We start from the raw sequence: 16,740 nt of genomic DNA, 5'->3' as shown, positions 1-16,740 counted from the left end.
TTAGCTCGTATCGTCTTCTACACTCGTAACGTCTTACGTAGGGATTCCGCACCTACGTAAAACGAGATATTCCGTGTAGATCCGGCTGGGAACCTACAAAAAAATTATAACAAAATACTAAATATATATTTCAACTACTTATACAGATTAAATAGGAATGTAAACAAAAAAATATTTTAGGCTGTAAGAAGTAAAACAAAAATTTGATCAACATTGACACCGTTTAAAATTCCAATCAAGAATCGGCTAATTAAAATTTCATATTCATTTTCCATTTTCGTTTAAAAGTAAATATTTGTTGTTATTAATTTACAATAAAATATTTACAAATAATGGAATTTTATAAAATACAAACCATAATATAAATTTTGAAGTAAACTTTTACTTTTAAAGTGTTCACTATTTCTAAGATATTGTAAATATTCTTTGGATATTTTTATGCATTCTGTTTTTTTGTTTTCCTTTTTTATGTATTGTTTTATTTCAACTTAAAAAAAAGTAGAAAGTTAATATTGACCTTACTTAATTATGTTGATAAACTTTTCAAATATAATGAAGATCAAATTCACATTTTCAAAATTGTAACAAAATACTAAATATATATTTCAACTATTTATAGAGATTAAATAGCAATGAAAACAAAAATATATTTTAGGCTATATGAAATAAAACAGAAATTTGATCAACATTGACACTGTTTAAAATTCCAATCAAGAATCGGGCGAATTAAATTGTCATATACATTTGTTCATTTTCGTTTAAAAGTATATATTTGTTGTTATTAATTTACATTCACAGATTTACAATAATGAAAATTTAAAAAATACAAACCATAATTTATATTTTTAAGTTTACTTTTACCTTTAAAGTGTTTAGTCTTTTCAAAATATTGTAAATATTCTTTGGATATTTTGTTGCATTATGTTTTTATCCGTTTTTATCCCTTCTTTGGATATCCTTTTCAAAGAAGTTTCCGAATTGACCTACCAGTTTCTCTAACCAAGAAAGAATATTTTTCTTCTACTTTTCATATAGCCTAAAATATATTGTTTTTTTCTTCTATAAGTACTCTCCCACATGCTCACAATTTTGCACGCTCACATTCACTTTGTCTTACTTTCTGTATTTAATCTTTCTTGTGAAGTCATGGAGCATGGGTATATTCTAACACTTTATGTTGTAATACATTATTTATTTAAAGCATCTTATATTTATTGAATTTTTTGTGACACGTGCATCATATTTTGTTACAGAAACATTACATATTTGAAGGATTTGGATTTGGCTCGTCGTGATTACACTGTCAAAGTTCGTGTAATCCTTTATGGAAGCAACCTTTGTATAATAATCCAGATCAGTTTTACTCAATTGAAATGATTGTTGTGGATGAATAGGTATATCTTCATCCATTAAATTTATATATTTTGTTTTAAATTATTTTTTATTTTTCATATCTTTTTGACTTATACATTTCACTTACAGGGAACCACAATGCAAGCTAATGTTCTTAGAAGATGGTTTCCTAAATTTGAAAGTCTTCTTAATGCATCAGGTTATTTTTACTATTATCTTATTTTTATAGTCAACAATATTACTTATAGTTTGCATAATTGATATCATATGTTAATTTCTTATTTGTTATTATATTACATTTGAATTTATATTATAAATTTTTAGTAAATATTGTTAACATTTACTATATTTGTCTTGATTGTTTATACAATTTTTTTAATAGTTGTTTACACTGTATTTTGTCTTTATTGTATTTGTATTATATTTGAACATATGTAATAAAATTAGTATGTAAAATTAACTATTTTTAGGAATATTTGGCAAATTGTACTTGAATTATAATTATTTGTATATTGTAGATTTCCATTTTTAGTGAATAGAGTATAACCTATTTTAATTTTTACTAATTTTTTAAGTTATGGCACGCTCGCCGACCATCTTATGATAATGGATCAGCTTATTTGTAATATTATATTATTTTTTTACTCAATATTACTTTTTACTTTGCACAATTGATATCACATGTTGATTTCTTATTTGTTTTTAGATTATATTTGAAGTTTTATTAAAATCATAAAATAATTGTTTGATTAAATCTTATGTACACTTCTTTAATTTTACTTTTGTAGACTGCTATTTCATTGTGAGGCCTACAATTGGTTTGAATGACTCAAAGTAATCACATGTTGATTTCTTATTTGTTTTTAGATTATGTTTGAAGTTTTATTAAAATCATAAAATAATTGTTTGATTAAATCTTATGTACACTTCTTTAATTTTACTTTTGTAGACTGCTATTTCATTGTGAGGCCTACAATTATTTGTATATTGTAGATTTTCATTTTTAGTGAATAGAGTATAACCTGTTTTAATTTTTACTAATTTTTTAAGTTATGGCATGCTCGCCGACCATCTTACTGATAATGGATCAGCTTATTTGTAATATTATATTATTTTTTTACTCAATATTACTTTTTACTTTGCACAATTGATATCACATGTTGATTTCTTATTTGTTTTTAGATTATGTTTGAAGTTTTATTAAAATCATAAAATAATTGTTTGATTAAATCATATGTACACTTCTTTAATTTTACTTTTGTAGACTGCTATTTCATTGTGAGGCCTACAATTGGTTTGAATGACTCAAAGTACAAATATGTGAACAACCAAAACAAGCTGGGGATTTTTCTTGACAGTGATGTGTTCCCATGTTTTGATTTCTCTGGTCTAGTATATGGATTCTGTTTCACAGATTTTAAGGATATCATTGAAAAAACTGTTCCTGATAATCAAACTTTAGGTAAAGAGATTTTATATTGTACATGTATTATTTTTCTATGTACTTTAACTTTGTATGTATTAATTTACAATTTGTTTTTTAAGATGTTATTGGTTTTGTTGATGATGTTAAAGATCTGAAGAAATTCAAGACATCAAAGGGTAAAGACACAAAGAAAGTCAATGTCATTCTTCAAGATCTTGAGTATGTATTTACTCTTAATATTTTATAATTTTAAATTTAGTTTGTAACCACTTATCTTGAAATCTTTTATTTAATTCTGTTTTGCAAGGATGAACTCAATTTACCTGTCTTTGTGGGATTCTTATGCTGATTCTGTTTTAGAACACTGGCAAAACAGAAATGAAACTGGTGTTATTGTTGTTGTACTCCAGTTTGACACATTGAAGTACTTTGGACGTTTCGGTTATGTGAACAACTGTTTTAATGTTTCAAAGCTATTTGTGAATTCTGACATTGCTGAAATTACTTCATTTCGAAACAGGTTTTATACTTTCATTATTAAAGATTGATATTACAATATATTATTTTTCAGCAAAGGTTTTATTTTATTCGCTACTTTTTTCATCTTTTAATCAGCCTTCTTCGATACTATGCTGGTTCATCATGTTCCACCCAATCTTCTAGGTTATCTGGAATGTTTTTATCCCTCTATGATGAATATGTCATAAGGAGCGAATTTGTCAACATAGCTGAGTTAACTCTGAATGAGGTAAACTTTATTTGTGTTTTTTTAATGTTTAATATTTTTCTTATGTTATAATAGAGTTAACATAAATATAGGTGAAATCTGTTGTTATTGTTGGTACTGTTCGGATGATACAAGAAGAATTGCCATGGTATTATTTTGCTTGTAAAACTTGTCACAAGAAGGTTACAAAAAGGAGTGATAGTGATGAACCTACTATTAGTGTTTTGGTTGATCAAGAAGATGTTTTTGAATGTAAAACAGTGACTTGCAATAATACTTTGATTGAAGTTGTTGAAAGGTTTTATTATATTTAAATTTTTTCATCATCATTTTTCTTATAAACATAGTAGCTTACATGATTCATTATTTATGCAGGCTGAAAGTCCCATTGGTGGTTTAGGATTCCACTGGAAGTGTGTCTTTGACGGTTTTTGACAGAGAAGCTTCGAAACTTCTCAACACTACTGCTAAAGCTTTAGTTGCGAAACATGCTGCTGTAAGATATCATTGTGACTTTGTAAATATTCTGCCTAATTTTTATAATTTTAAATAACTATTTGATGTTAATATGTTTGTAAAATGTTACTTACAACAGGGTGGAGATAAAGGTTTGTATACTGATGAGTTGGAGGTTCTTGTGGGGAAAACGTTTGCTGTAACATCCTAAAATTTTCTAATATTAAATAAAGAAAATCGCGTTTAGTTATCCGGAGTTAATAATTAATTGATATTAAATAAAGAAAATGTCATGGACTTGGATTAATTAAGATGGATTAAAGGGTAATGACCCTTAGATCCATGGGCTTTAAGGGATATAAATACCCCCTTAAACCATCCTAAAACCCTAAATCCTCATTTCCATCTTCCATAATCTCTACATACTCAAAAACACACACATATCACCATATAAACATACGGTCGAGAGAGAAAGGTGAGATCCAAGACAAACAAGCATCGATTCTTGATAGGTTCTCGTAATACAAGATAGATTCAAGACCTAAAGTTCGTAACCAAGCTAAACCGTAACCTCAAAACGCCTAAAGGTATGTTCTTGACCCTTTAAAGTTTACGTTTTTATAAGCGTTTAGCCTTGAAACTTAGAACGAGAATAGATCGGGTATAAACGAAACGTAAAGTTGTAAATTTGATGCTAAAACAAAGCTAATGAACCCAAAAACCTGTGCGGCTCGATTAAATAAACCCTTAAACCTCGTATAGAACGCTTTTAAGCTTAAAGGTCCAAGCTTTATAATATGTACGGGTTATATTTGAACGAAAACGGTTAAGAAACGAAAGTGGGTGATGTCGAGTGTAACATCCCGTTTTTCGGGTTCCGGTTAATAAACGAAGTTATGAGTTAGTATGAGTTGGGTTAGTGTTGGGCTAAATTGAATTGGGTTGTGGACTTGGGTTATGAAGAAAAGAGGAAAAGATCATGGGCTTAAGCCCATGATCCATAATTATATAAACCATTAATACCCTTTTAATTTCATTTCACACATATTCCATACACCTCCCAAAACACACACTTAAGCTCTCTCTCTCTAGCATCTCTCTCTAGCCGAAATCACCAAGGAAACCGATCCCGATCCAAGGTAATGATAGTATGATATTGTATAAGCTTAAACCCGTTAGATATAAATACGAAACGACGAGCCGACACCATTAAACCGTTTAAGTCACGAGATCCGGGTGGATTCGGGTATAAACCAAACCTAAGATGAGCTTAGGGATCACCCTAGCTCAGATCTGGATCGAACGGGGCGAAAAACGATGAAAAACGAGTCTAAACTTGTCTTTCCGGGGCTGCCGCCCCTAGACCCCGCTGCCAGGGGTTACCCCTGGACCCCCGTTCGTTGAGGGTTATAATTGGACTAGAAATACGTTATGGATAGTGATAGAAATTATTATGCGTAATTGTTATACAGTTAGTCGTGCACAGCTAAAGAAGGGAATAACCGTAAACGGTGAACGCAACCGCATTGAGGTGAGTTTCTAGCCCCACTTCCTTGTTATGTTTTCGGGGCTGTGTGCATACTCGATGTGATAGTTAATACACTTACCTTAAGTGGTGAGTGTATGCCTTGTATGATGATTGCTTGACGGTGCGTGAACGATCTTCGGATATTGCATGTACCGTTAGGTGGTAGTTTAAAGATATGATTGATATGTATGATGTAAGATATGATGTATGTATGAATATATATGATGTATGCATAATGTATGTATGATATGTTGATGGTACATTAACGCTCTTCGGAGATTCCACGTATTGTCAAGGAAAGTATGTAAGAACAGGTATGGTACAGTTGCATGAAACAAAGGGACCAGACCCTAATAATATCTATGACGGTAGGGACCAGACCCTAACAATATCTGTGACGGTAGGGACCAGACCCTAATAATATATGTGATGTTAGGGACCAGACCCTTTATAGTTACTGTGATGTTAGAGACCAGACCCTTATAATAACTGTGAGGTTATAGGGCGGAAGGCTCTTTAAATAGGATGGATTGTTATATATAAAGAGTAAGTATGATTAATGCACACCCCTTCGGGCACGTGTGCAAGTATGAGAACAGATTGTATGTTGTAAGATTAACTAGAACTCACTCAGCGTAGCTGACTTTTAGTATGCACGCAGGTGAGTAGATTGAGGCAGCTTGCATAAGAGGAAGCACATGGCATGGACTTGAAGAAGCTGGCATCTCAAGGAAATGTTATGTCATTTTAAAGACGATGTTTTATGTTTGGAATGATCATTAAGACAAGAAATATGGTTATGTAATGAAATGGTTGAATGTTTTTAATATTCCGCGAATGTTTTTATTAACTCTGATATTTAGAATTGTGTTTATAAGTAAATCCAACGTCCAAAGTAGGGCACCTGTAACGGGGCCTTACAAGTTGGTATCAGAGTAATGTTCGAGAGATTTATGCATCCTACATGCTTAAACTCGAACAGAGAATGGGATAAAAGTAAGAAAAGAAAGAAGATGCCAGTACGAGAATGTCGTGTGTCACTCAAGCAAGCTAAATGAAGGTAAAGTATGTGAAGTAGAATAATGTATGAATGCTAGCTTAATTGCTAGGGATAGGAGTATACGATGATGTGAACTGCTTGACTGTCTAACTGTTAGAAGTAGAACCAGCACAAATAGACTCATGAAGGGAAGTGTATAGGACACGGAAAGTAACGTGATCAGCTAATCACAGCTGGCCACTGTTATTACCTGTTAGCCTTACTATCCTTGTACTAAATGGTTCCTTAAGTGATGATGTTTGTGTTTCCGTATAGAATAAAAATGGCTGGAGCTAAGAAAGCTGCTTGAAAAGGAGGACGTACGTGACGTCGTGGCAGGCCACGCGTTGTCCAAGAACCCTCAGTGGAAGCAGCTACTAACAATGAGGGAGAAGAAAGTGCAGCTGGTCGAAATCCAAGTAACAACAAGGGGTATCAACTTGACCCTGCTGTTCAAGCTGCCATTGCTCAAGCGGTAGCAGCTGCTGTGAAGGACATGAATCCTGAAAGGCCTGCTGGAGGCCGTGAAAGAACCGCTGAAAGGGTGGAAGGAGATGGTAAGAAAAATGATGAAGAGGAGGGGGAAGAATCAAGCGTGGTTAAGTCAGTGAAGGTGGATGACAAGAAAAGGGGCCGAGGTGGGTGCAACTATAAGTCCTTGAAGGGTTGTGACCCGCTAGAGCTAACTGGCTTGGGAGACGCAATCGCTACTCTTTAATGGATAACCGCCATGGATAAAATTATCCGAATTAGCGAATGCCGTCCCGACCAAGCTGTGGGTATGCTACCCAATCATTCGGTGAGGAGGCGATGTACTGGTGGGAGACAGTTGAGCAGAGGAAGAGTCGAGAAGAGATCAAGGCCTTGAGGTGGGACGATCTAAAGGAGTTAGTGATGAAGCGATTTTGTGCTGATGCAGAGGTAGAGAAGGTTGAGATGAAGTTCTTGAGTTTGAAGGCGGGTAAGATGACACACCGCGAATACCTCACTGAATTCAACCGTCTGTCAAGGTTGGTGCCAGATATGGTGAACACCGAGGCCAAGCGGATCAAATGCTACCTTAGGGGGCTGCCACAGAATATTCGCGTCTTGGTCAAGGCTGGTAGACCAGGTACTTTTGATTCTGCTGTGGGGCTCGCTGAAACGGTTTATGAGGACTTGACAGATGATGGGGTTATGGAAGAGAAGAAGGAGAAGAAGTGGGTCGCGTCTGCCAAACGACCTGGTACTCAGTTATGGAACCCCAAAAACAAGCAGCCAAGAGTTTGGGAAAAGAGGTCGTGTAAGACCTGTGGAAAGACTCATGGTGGAGAATGTAGGATGGGGTCTAATGCGTGTTACAAGTGTTGGAAGGTAGGGCATTATGCCAATGAGTGCAGTGCGAAGCCAGCATGTTACAAAAGTGGCAAGACAGGCCATATGGCAAGGGAGTGCACTGATGGTGAGGCTGGAGGTAGTGGGAAGAAGGATACTGATAAAGCGAGGCCAAGGACTAGAGCCTACATGCTGACCCAGGAACAAGCTAGGCAGATCCCTGATGTTGTGACCGGTACGTTCTTAGTAAATGGTATTTCTGCTTTAGTATTATTTGATTCGGGAGCGAATAGAAGTTTTGTAGCTATGACATTTAGTAAATTAACTAAAATGAAATGTTTCCGAGTGTCTGAAACCTTCATAGTAGAAACCGCTAGTGACACCTCGGTGAAAGTAATGAAAATGGTTAAGAATTGTAAGATAGAATTAGAGGGACATGAGTTCTCTGTTACTTTGTATGTTATGACCTTAGGAGGGTTCGATGTAGTTTTGGGAATGGATTGGTTGTCCAAATATGAAGCTCAGATAGTGTGTAAGAGTAGGATAATAAAGCTAAAGTCATTGGACGGTAGTGCGGTGACGGTTTATGGCGATAAGGAAAGTTCAAGGCTTAACATCATTTCGATGATAAAGGCGAAAGGGTTGTTACGAAGAGGGTGTGGTGCCTACCTGGCGTATGTTGTCAACGCTACGGCCGAGATGAAAGAAATGAAAGATGTTCTTATCGTGTGCGACTACCCAGAAGTATTCCTTGAGGATCTTCCGGGGTTGCCACCGGAGCGTGAGATAGAATTCCAGATAGACTTAGTACCAGGAGCCCAGCTCGTTGCGAAAGCGCCTTACCGTCTAGCGTCGTCCGAGATGAGAGAATTGATGTCCCATTTGCAAGAACTCCTCAACAAGGGTTTTATTTGACCAAGTTTTTCTCCTTGGGGCGCGCCAGTGTTGTTCGTGAAGAAGAAAGATGGAAGTATGAGAATGTGCATAGAGTATCGTGAGTTGAACAACCTTACAGTGAAGAATAGATACCCTTTGCCTAGGATTGATGATATGTTTGACCAACTGCAAGGGTCAAGTTGTTTCTCACGAATAGATCTCAGATCAGGCTATCATCAGCTGAAAGTGAAAGAGGCAGACATCCCTAAACAGCATTTTGGACGCGGTATGGACACTACGAGTTCCTCGTGATGTCATTCGGTCTAACAAATGCTCCTGCAACATTTATGGACATGATGAATAGGGTGTGTCAGCCAATGTTGGATAAGTCAGTTATTGTCTTCATCGACGATACATTGATTTATTCAAAGAGCGAGTCGGATCATGCTGAGCATCTGAAAGAGGTATTGGAGACTTTGAAGAAAGAGAAGTTGTATGCTAAGTTTTCGAAATGCGCGTTCTGGTTACGAGAAGTGCAATTTCTAGGTCAGGTGATTAATCCTGAAAGGATTACCGTGGACCCAGCTAAGATTGAAGCGATAACAAATTGGAAGACTCCACATAATCCGACTGATATACGAAGCTTCTTAGGGTTAGCTGGCTACTATAGGAGATTCATCGAAGGTTTCTCCAAGATAGCCGCACCGTTGACCGGCATGACCCGAAAGTCGATAGTATTCAGTTGGGGTAAGTTTCAAGAAGAAGCTTTTCAGGAGTTAAAGAAGAGACTCACGCAAGCTCCAATCCTTGCTTTACCCGATGGTGACGAGGATTTGGTTGTTTGCACTGATGCTTCGCATCGCGGTTTACGTTGCGTGTTGATGCAACGAGGAAAGGTGATAGCTTACGCGTCTAGACAGTTGAAAGTCCATGAGAGTACTTACTCGACACATGATTTAGAGCTAGCGGCAGTGGTGCACGCTCTTAAGATATGTAGGCATTACCTGTATGGTACTAAGTGTACCATTTACACAGAGTTTAAAGTACTTCTTCGTACAGAAAGAATTGAACATGAGACAGAGAAGATGGTTGGAGTTGATAAAGGATTACGACTGTGATATTAAGTACTACCCTGGTAAAGCTAACGTGGTCGCTGATGCGCTAAGCTGTAAGAATGAGGAAGTCATTGCGACAGTAAAATCATATCAGCTAATTATGAACTCAAGTTTATTTGAAGAAATCATCAAGGTGCAGTCAAAAGTGCTGGTAGAAGAAAGGCTAGTGAAGAAAGAAAGAATTTTCGGTCAACAAGATGAATTGATGGTAACACGCATGGTGTTAAGACTAGGTTTGATCGTATGTGGATTCCACGTCATGGAGATCTTAGAGGTCGAATCTTAGATGACGCTCATAAGTCAAGATATTTGATTCATCCAGGAGCTACTAAGATGTACCAAGACTTGAAAAGAGATTATTGGTGGTCGGGTATGAAGAATGACGTGGTAGATTATGTTTTAAATGCTTAACTTGTTTACAAGTCATGGCAGAGCATCAGAAGCCTTATGGAAAGATGCAACCTTTGGAGATACCAGAATGGAAATGGGAACACACCACCATAGATTTCATAACTAAGCAACCCCGTACAGCTAAGCATCATGATACCATCTGGGTGATTGTGGAACGTTTGACCAAGAGTGCTCACTTTCTGCCTATACGAGAGGCTATCTCGTCAGAGACGTTAGCAAGCTTGTTCATTAAAGAGGTTGTATCTAAGCATGGAGTGCCATTATCGATCGTGTCTGATAGAGATACTCGTTTTACTTCGAGGTTTTGGAAGAAGTTCCATGAAGCCATGGGAATGAGATTGATCATCTGTACGGCGTATCATCCTCAAATGGATGGACAGTCTGAAAGGACGATCCAAACCCTTGAGGATATGCTACATGCTTGTGTTTTAGACTTTGGTGGAAGTTGGGATGATCATCTACATCTGGCAGAGTTCTCTTATAACAACAGCTACCATTCAAGTATTGGTATGCCACCATTCGAGATGTTGTATGGAAGACGTTGTAGAACTCCGGTATGTTGGGGAGAGATTGGTCAAAAGCATATGGGAAGTTTGGAAGTTGTTCAAGAAACTTCTTCAAAGTTTGATCAGATTAAGGCAAGGTTGAAAGCTGCTCAAGACAGACAAAAGTCGTATGCTGATAAGCGGCGACGACCGATTGAGTTTAACGTTGGTGGCAATGTGATGCTCAAGGTCTCGCCTTGGAAAGGAATTATTCGTTTTAGGAAGAGAGGAAAACTGAGTCCGAGGTACATTGGACCGTTCAAGATTTTAGATCGAGTAGGTGAAGTGGCTTATAAGCTAGATTTTCCCGAAGAGTTAGAAGGAATTCGTTCGACCTTCCATGTTTCTCATCTGAGGAAATGTCTGGCTGATGACACGTCGCACGTACCATTAATGGACGTTGAGGTTGATGAACAATTGAATTACATTGAGCAACCAATCAAGATAGTTGATCGCAAGGAAAAGCAACTCCGAAACAAGGTTATACCTCTAGTGAAAGTGAAATGGAAGCATCGCAAGGGATCGGACGCTACATGGGAAGTCGAGGAAGAGATGCACAAGTTTTATCCAGATTTGTTTATGTAATAGTTAGGTTTCGGGGACGAAACCTCTTTATGGAGGGAAGACTTGTAACATCCCGTTTTTCGGGTTCCGGTTAATAAACGAAGGTATGAGTGAGTATAAGTTGGGCTAGTGTTGGGGTAAATGGAATTAGGTTATGGACTTTGGTTATGAAGGAAAGAGGAAAAGATCATGGGCTTAAGCCCATGATCCATAATTATATAAACCATTAATACCCTTTTAATTTCATTTCACACATATTCCATATACCTCCCAAAACACACACTTAAGCTCTCTCTCTCTAGCCGAAATCACCAAGGAAACCGATCCCGATCCAAGGTAATGATAGTGTGATATTGTATGAGCTTAAACCCGTTAGATATAAACACGAAACGACGAGCCGACACCGTTAAACCGTTTAAGTCACGAGATCCGGGTGGATTCGGGTATAAACCGAACCTAAGATGATCTTAGGGATCACCCTAGCTCATATCTGGATCGAACGGGGCGAAAAACGAGTCTAAACTCGTTTTTCCGGCGAATCCGCGGTTTTCCGGCGGCGGCGCCGGAAAAGTATGTATGAGGTTAAGGGATGTCAGGGAATGTTATGACATTCCCTGGCCTAACACTAATTCGTTAACGGGAATCTAACGAATTAGCCTTGATTCGTTATCTAATTCGTAAAGGAAAATAATGACGAACTAGTCCAATTCGTTAAGGTCTAGTTCGTATAAGGATCAGTTCATTAAGGTCCAATTCGCTATAAGGACCAGTTCGTTAAGATGCTTGATTCGTTACAATGGCAGATTCGTTATAATAGTTAATTCGTTGTGAATTCCCATTCGTTAAGGACTGAATGACGAATTAGAACTTTGAAAGAATGACAGAACAGTCCCTGGACTTAGAAAAGAATGATTTAATTACAAAGAAGCCCCCGAACTTTTAAGTAGCAAATTAACTAACGATTCAAAATGTTAATGGAAAATGTGATAAGACAGTTAATAGAAATAAAATTTTTCCAAGCTGACCTGGAAGCTCGACCCCAGCCAGGTGCTTTGCCCCTTAGACCTTGCTAGGGGCTGCCGCCCCTAGACCCCGCTGCCAGGGGCGCTGCCCCCGAACCCCGTTCGTTGAGGGTTATAATTGGACTAGAAATACGTTATGGATAGTGATAGATATTAATATGCGTAATTGTTATACAGTTAGTCGTGCACAGCTAAAAAAGGGAATAACCATAAACGGTGAACGCAACCGCATTGAGGTGAGTTTCTAGCCCCACTTCCTTGTTATGTTTTAGGGGCTGTGTGCATACTCGATGTGATAGTTAATACACTTACCTTAAGTGGTGAGTGTATGCCTTGTATGATTTATGTATGATGATTGCTTGACGGTGCGTGAACGATCTTCGGATATTGCATGTACCGTTAGGTGGTAGTTAAAGATATGATTGATATGTATGATGTAAGATATGATGTATGTATGAATATATATGATGTATGCATAATGTATGTATGATATGTTGATGGTACATGAACGCTCTTCGGAGATTCCACGTATTTTCAAGGAAAGTATGTAAGAACATGTATGGTACAGTTGCATGAAACAAAGGGACCAGACCCTAATAATATCTCTGACGGTAGGGACCAGATCCTAACAATATCTGTGACGGTAGGGACCAGACCCTAATAATATCTGTGATGTTGGGGACCAAACCCTTATAATATCTGTGAGGTTATAAGGCGAAAGGCTCTTTAAATAGGATGGATAGTTATATATAAAGAGTAAGTATGATTAATGCACACCCCTTCGGGAACGTGTGCAAGTATGAGAACAGATTGTATGTTGTAAGATTAACTAGAACTCACTCAATGTAGCTTAATTTTAGTATGCACGCAGGTGAGTAGATTGAGGCAGCTTGCATAAGAGGAAGCACATGGCATGGACTTGAAGAAGCTGGCACTTCAAGGAAATGTTATGTCAATTTAAAGACAATGTTTTATGTTAAATAGTTTGGAATGATCGTTAAGACAAGAAATATGGTTATGTAATGAAATGGTTGAATGTTTTTACTATTCCGCGAATGTTTTTATTAACTCTGATATTTAGAACCGTGTTTATGAGTAAATCCAACGTCCAAATTAGGGAACCGGTAACGGGGCCTTACATCGAGCCATAACAAGGGTATTAAAAATCGCAAGATGCTTGTTAAGATTGATGAAAATCATCCCGTCACTGGACAACTTCGCTGTAAGCAAGTTCGTTGCAGCTAAGTTCGCATGCTGTTAACTTCGCTACATGCAATTTCGCCTATGTTTAGCTTCGCTACAAGCAAGTTCGCCTATTGATCAACTTCGCTGAATGTTAAGTTCGCTGAACGTTAAGTTCGCTGAAGTTAAGTTCGCTTAACATGTATGTTGTCTTATATTTATGCCTGCTCATAAATACAAGGTAACGAATCGGATAGCGAATCAGACTTAATTCGTAATGAAGAATGAGTTAACAAATTAGAAAATAAATTAAAATCCTAATGGAAAATGTGTTAAGACAGTTAATGGAAATAAAATTTTTCCAAGCTAACCTGGCAGCTTAACCCTAGCCAGGGGCTCTGCCCCTTGGACCCTGCTTGGGGCTGCCGCCCCTAGAACCCCGCTGCCCCCGGACCCCGTTCGTTGTGGGTTATATAGAGATAGAAATACGATATGAGTAGTAATAGTTAATTGGTACATGTAAAAATTATACAGTTAGCCGTGCACAGCTCAAGAAAGGGATTATGATTAACGGTGAACGTAACCGCATTCAGGTGAGTTTCTAGCTCCATTTCCTTTTTATGTTTTCGGGGCTGTGTGCATACTCGATGTGATAGTTTATACACTTACCTTGAATGGTAAGTGTATGCCATGTATGATTTATGTGATAGATATTATGCTATGATTGTGAATGAAAGCTTGTCAGTACGTGAACGATCTTCGGATATTTCACGAATTGACAAGGGAGTTATTTATATGAAAGATGAATGTGTATGATATATATATATATGTGTGTATGTGTGTGTGTGTGTACAACATATGAGTATGTATGAATGATTAAAGAAAGTATATGTATGTTACGGGTATGCAAAGACAGAATGTACGAAGATGAAGAAGTAAGGGATCAGACCCTAATAATATCTGATATAGAGAAGAAAAGGATCAGACCCTAATAATATCTGAGATAGAATGGACGGTAAACATAAAGTATGAAAGTAATAAAGTATGAATGTATGTATGTATGTAAGTAAATTAGTAAAGTAAATATTATGTATCTTCGGATGCATGATTGAAGGTAAGTGTATGTAATGTATGATGTATGATTAACTAGAACTCACTCAGCGTAGCTGACTTTTAGTATGCACGCAGGTGAGTAGAATGAGACGGTTGGCTTGAGCGGGGACACATGGCAGAAGAATAAGAGTCTGGCATCTGAAGACCTGTTATGTTTTATAAGTTATGTTTTGATTTTGAAAGACAAGAAGAATGTTTTTAGACATGTTTATGATTTGATATGTAATGTTTTATGAAAGTTTTATATTTTGCATAAAGTTTTAATTAACTCTGATATTTAGGACTGTGTTTATGAGTAAATCCAACGTCCAAAGTAGGGCACCGGTAACGGGGCCTTACATTTGCTTTTCGGATTGATATTAGCCAGTTTAATCAGAATAACAACTTCTGGGTTGTTGGTGTTTCAAAAGTCATTGATGACGCTGATATTATCTTTGAGCTTCTAAAAAAGTCAAACAATGTTGAGGTAATACATTTACATTTAAATTTAACGAACATACCTATTTTCACCAAGATACTGCTGAGATAATTTTAAAAAATTATAGGTTGTTGAGTCTGCATGTTTGACCAACTGTTTAAATGATAGTCAGTCTCAAGACACAGTGAACCGCAATGTATGACCTTTATACAATTAAAATTCTTTCAATTATTTACAGTATTACATATATATTTCAACCTTATATAAATTTATTATTTAATATTTAAAGTTCATATTCTCTTTGTAAATACATATCACGTTGATAATTTTGGTGGTGTTGACTCAAGTCAAGCTCTTAGATCAATAGTAATTTGCATAAATTAACTTTCATTTTTATATTTCTGAATAGAAAATGTAACATTTACTTACAAGCTTATTTTATAAATTTATAGGCTGTTGTTGAAATTATGGATGATAATGTCATTACTCCAGCTGAAAACAAATTAATGACAAACAAATTGAGATGCCTGATGTTTGTGAGACTGAAACTTTTAAGAGGAAATCAAAAAATCCATGTTTCAAGAAAAATTTGATGAACACTTACGATGTTGTTGAACTTGGGGACATGTCTACCACAAAACCTGTTTCTGATGGCAAACCTGCCCTGCTAATCCCCAAGCTCGAAAAATGAAGTGTTTATGTTTATGTTTTTAATGTTCCTCTATGCTATTTTCAAGTCTTTTTAATTATCTATGTTGTTTAAGAACTATTATCAGATTTTGGAATCATTCCAAGGTTTATGGTTTTATTGTTGTATTTCCTGTTGTGTACCTTTTGGTTAAAGACAATTTGAAAATGTATCACTATGTTATGGTTTTTAATTTAGTTTATGTTTATATTTTAAAGTATTAGATGTTTTTGTTACCAAAAACTTTATTTTGTTACAAATTTTCACCTTATTTATTCATTTAAAAACTTTACAGTTTTTTTTGTAATTCAATATAAATTTCTTAATGAAAACTATAATGTAATATTTTCGAATATTTTATATTAAGTTTTTCATTATAGAATAGCAACATCATGTTTTGTTCATTTAATTTTTTAAATACCATGTTATACATTACCTTTTCTTTTACATACAACTATTAATTTTAATTAATAAAAAACATTTTTTACAGATCAAAATCACTGTTGAGGCAAAGTTTATGAGACAGAAAAGGAAATTCGAAATGGCTGTTAAAAAAGTCCAACAATTTCACGTACGATGCAATTTCGAAGGTTATTTTTGTAACATACTTATGTATTATAAATTATAAATATAGACATGTTTATTAACAACAATTATACTATTTTTTGTCATACAGATTCATAGATAATAAGCCCACAATCTAACACAACAAATGGTATAATTTTTTTATAATTTATATCTACTTATGTAATTACAATTTAAATTATTTACATACAATTTTTAAAGAAAGAAAACAAAACAGAAAACAAAAGATGTACTCACCAAATTTAAGCCAAAATTTTCAAGGTAATATATCTAAATCTATTGTTCTTTATAATACATCCATCATCACAATACACATTCATGATTTTGCAGCATCTTTGGAAGACATCAATTTCAGTTTCAACCTTCCAATAACACAAC

At 35.8% G+C, this 16,740-nt stretch overlaps 1 pseudogene; it reads left to right on the top strand.

Moving 5' to 3' along the window:
• The first annotated feature begins 1,146 nt into the window (after positions 1–1,146).
• On the top strand, positions 1,147–16,461 carry LOC143594075 (replication protein A 70 kDa DNA-binding subunit B-like; annotated as a pseudogene).
• The last annotated feature ends 279 nt before the right edge of the window (positions 16,462–16,740 follow it).

This window comes from Bidens hawaiensis, unplaced genomic scaffold, assembly GCF_021521415.1.
Source record: "Bidens hawaiensis isolate Kalapana, Puna unplaced genomic scaffold, B.hawaiensis_p1.1 tig00043047_1, whole genome shotgun sequence".
Taxonomy (NCBI): Eukaryota; Viridiplantae; Streptophyta; class Magnoliopsida; order Asterales; family Asteraceae; genus Bidens; species Bidens hawaiensis.
Note: the sequence above shows the minus strand (reverse complement) of the source record. Positions and strands in the feature narration are given on the sequence as shown.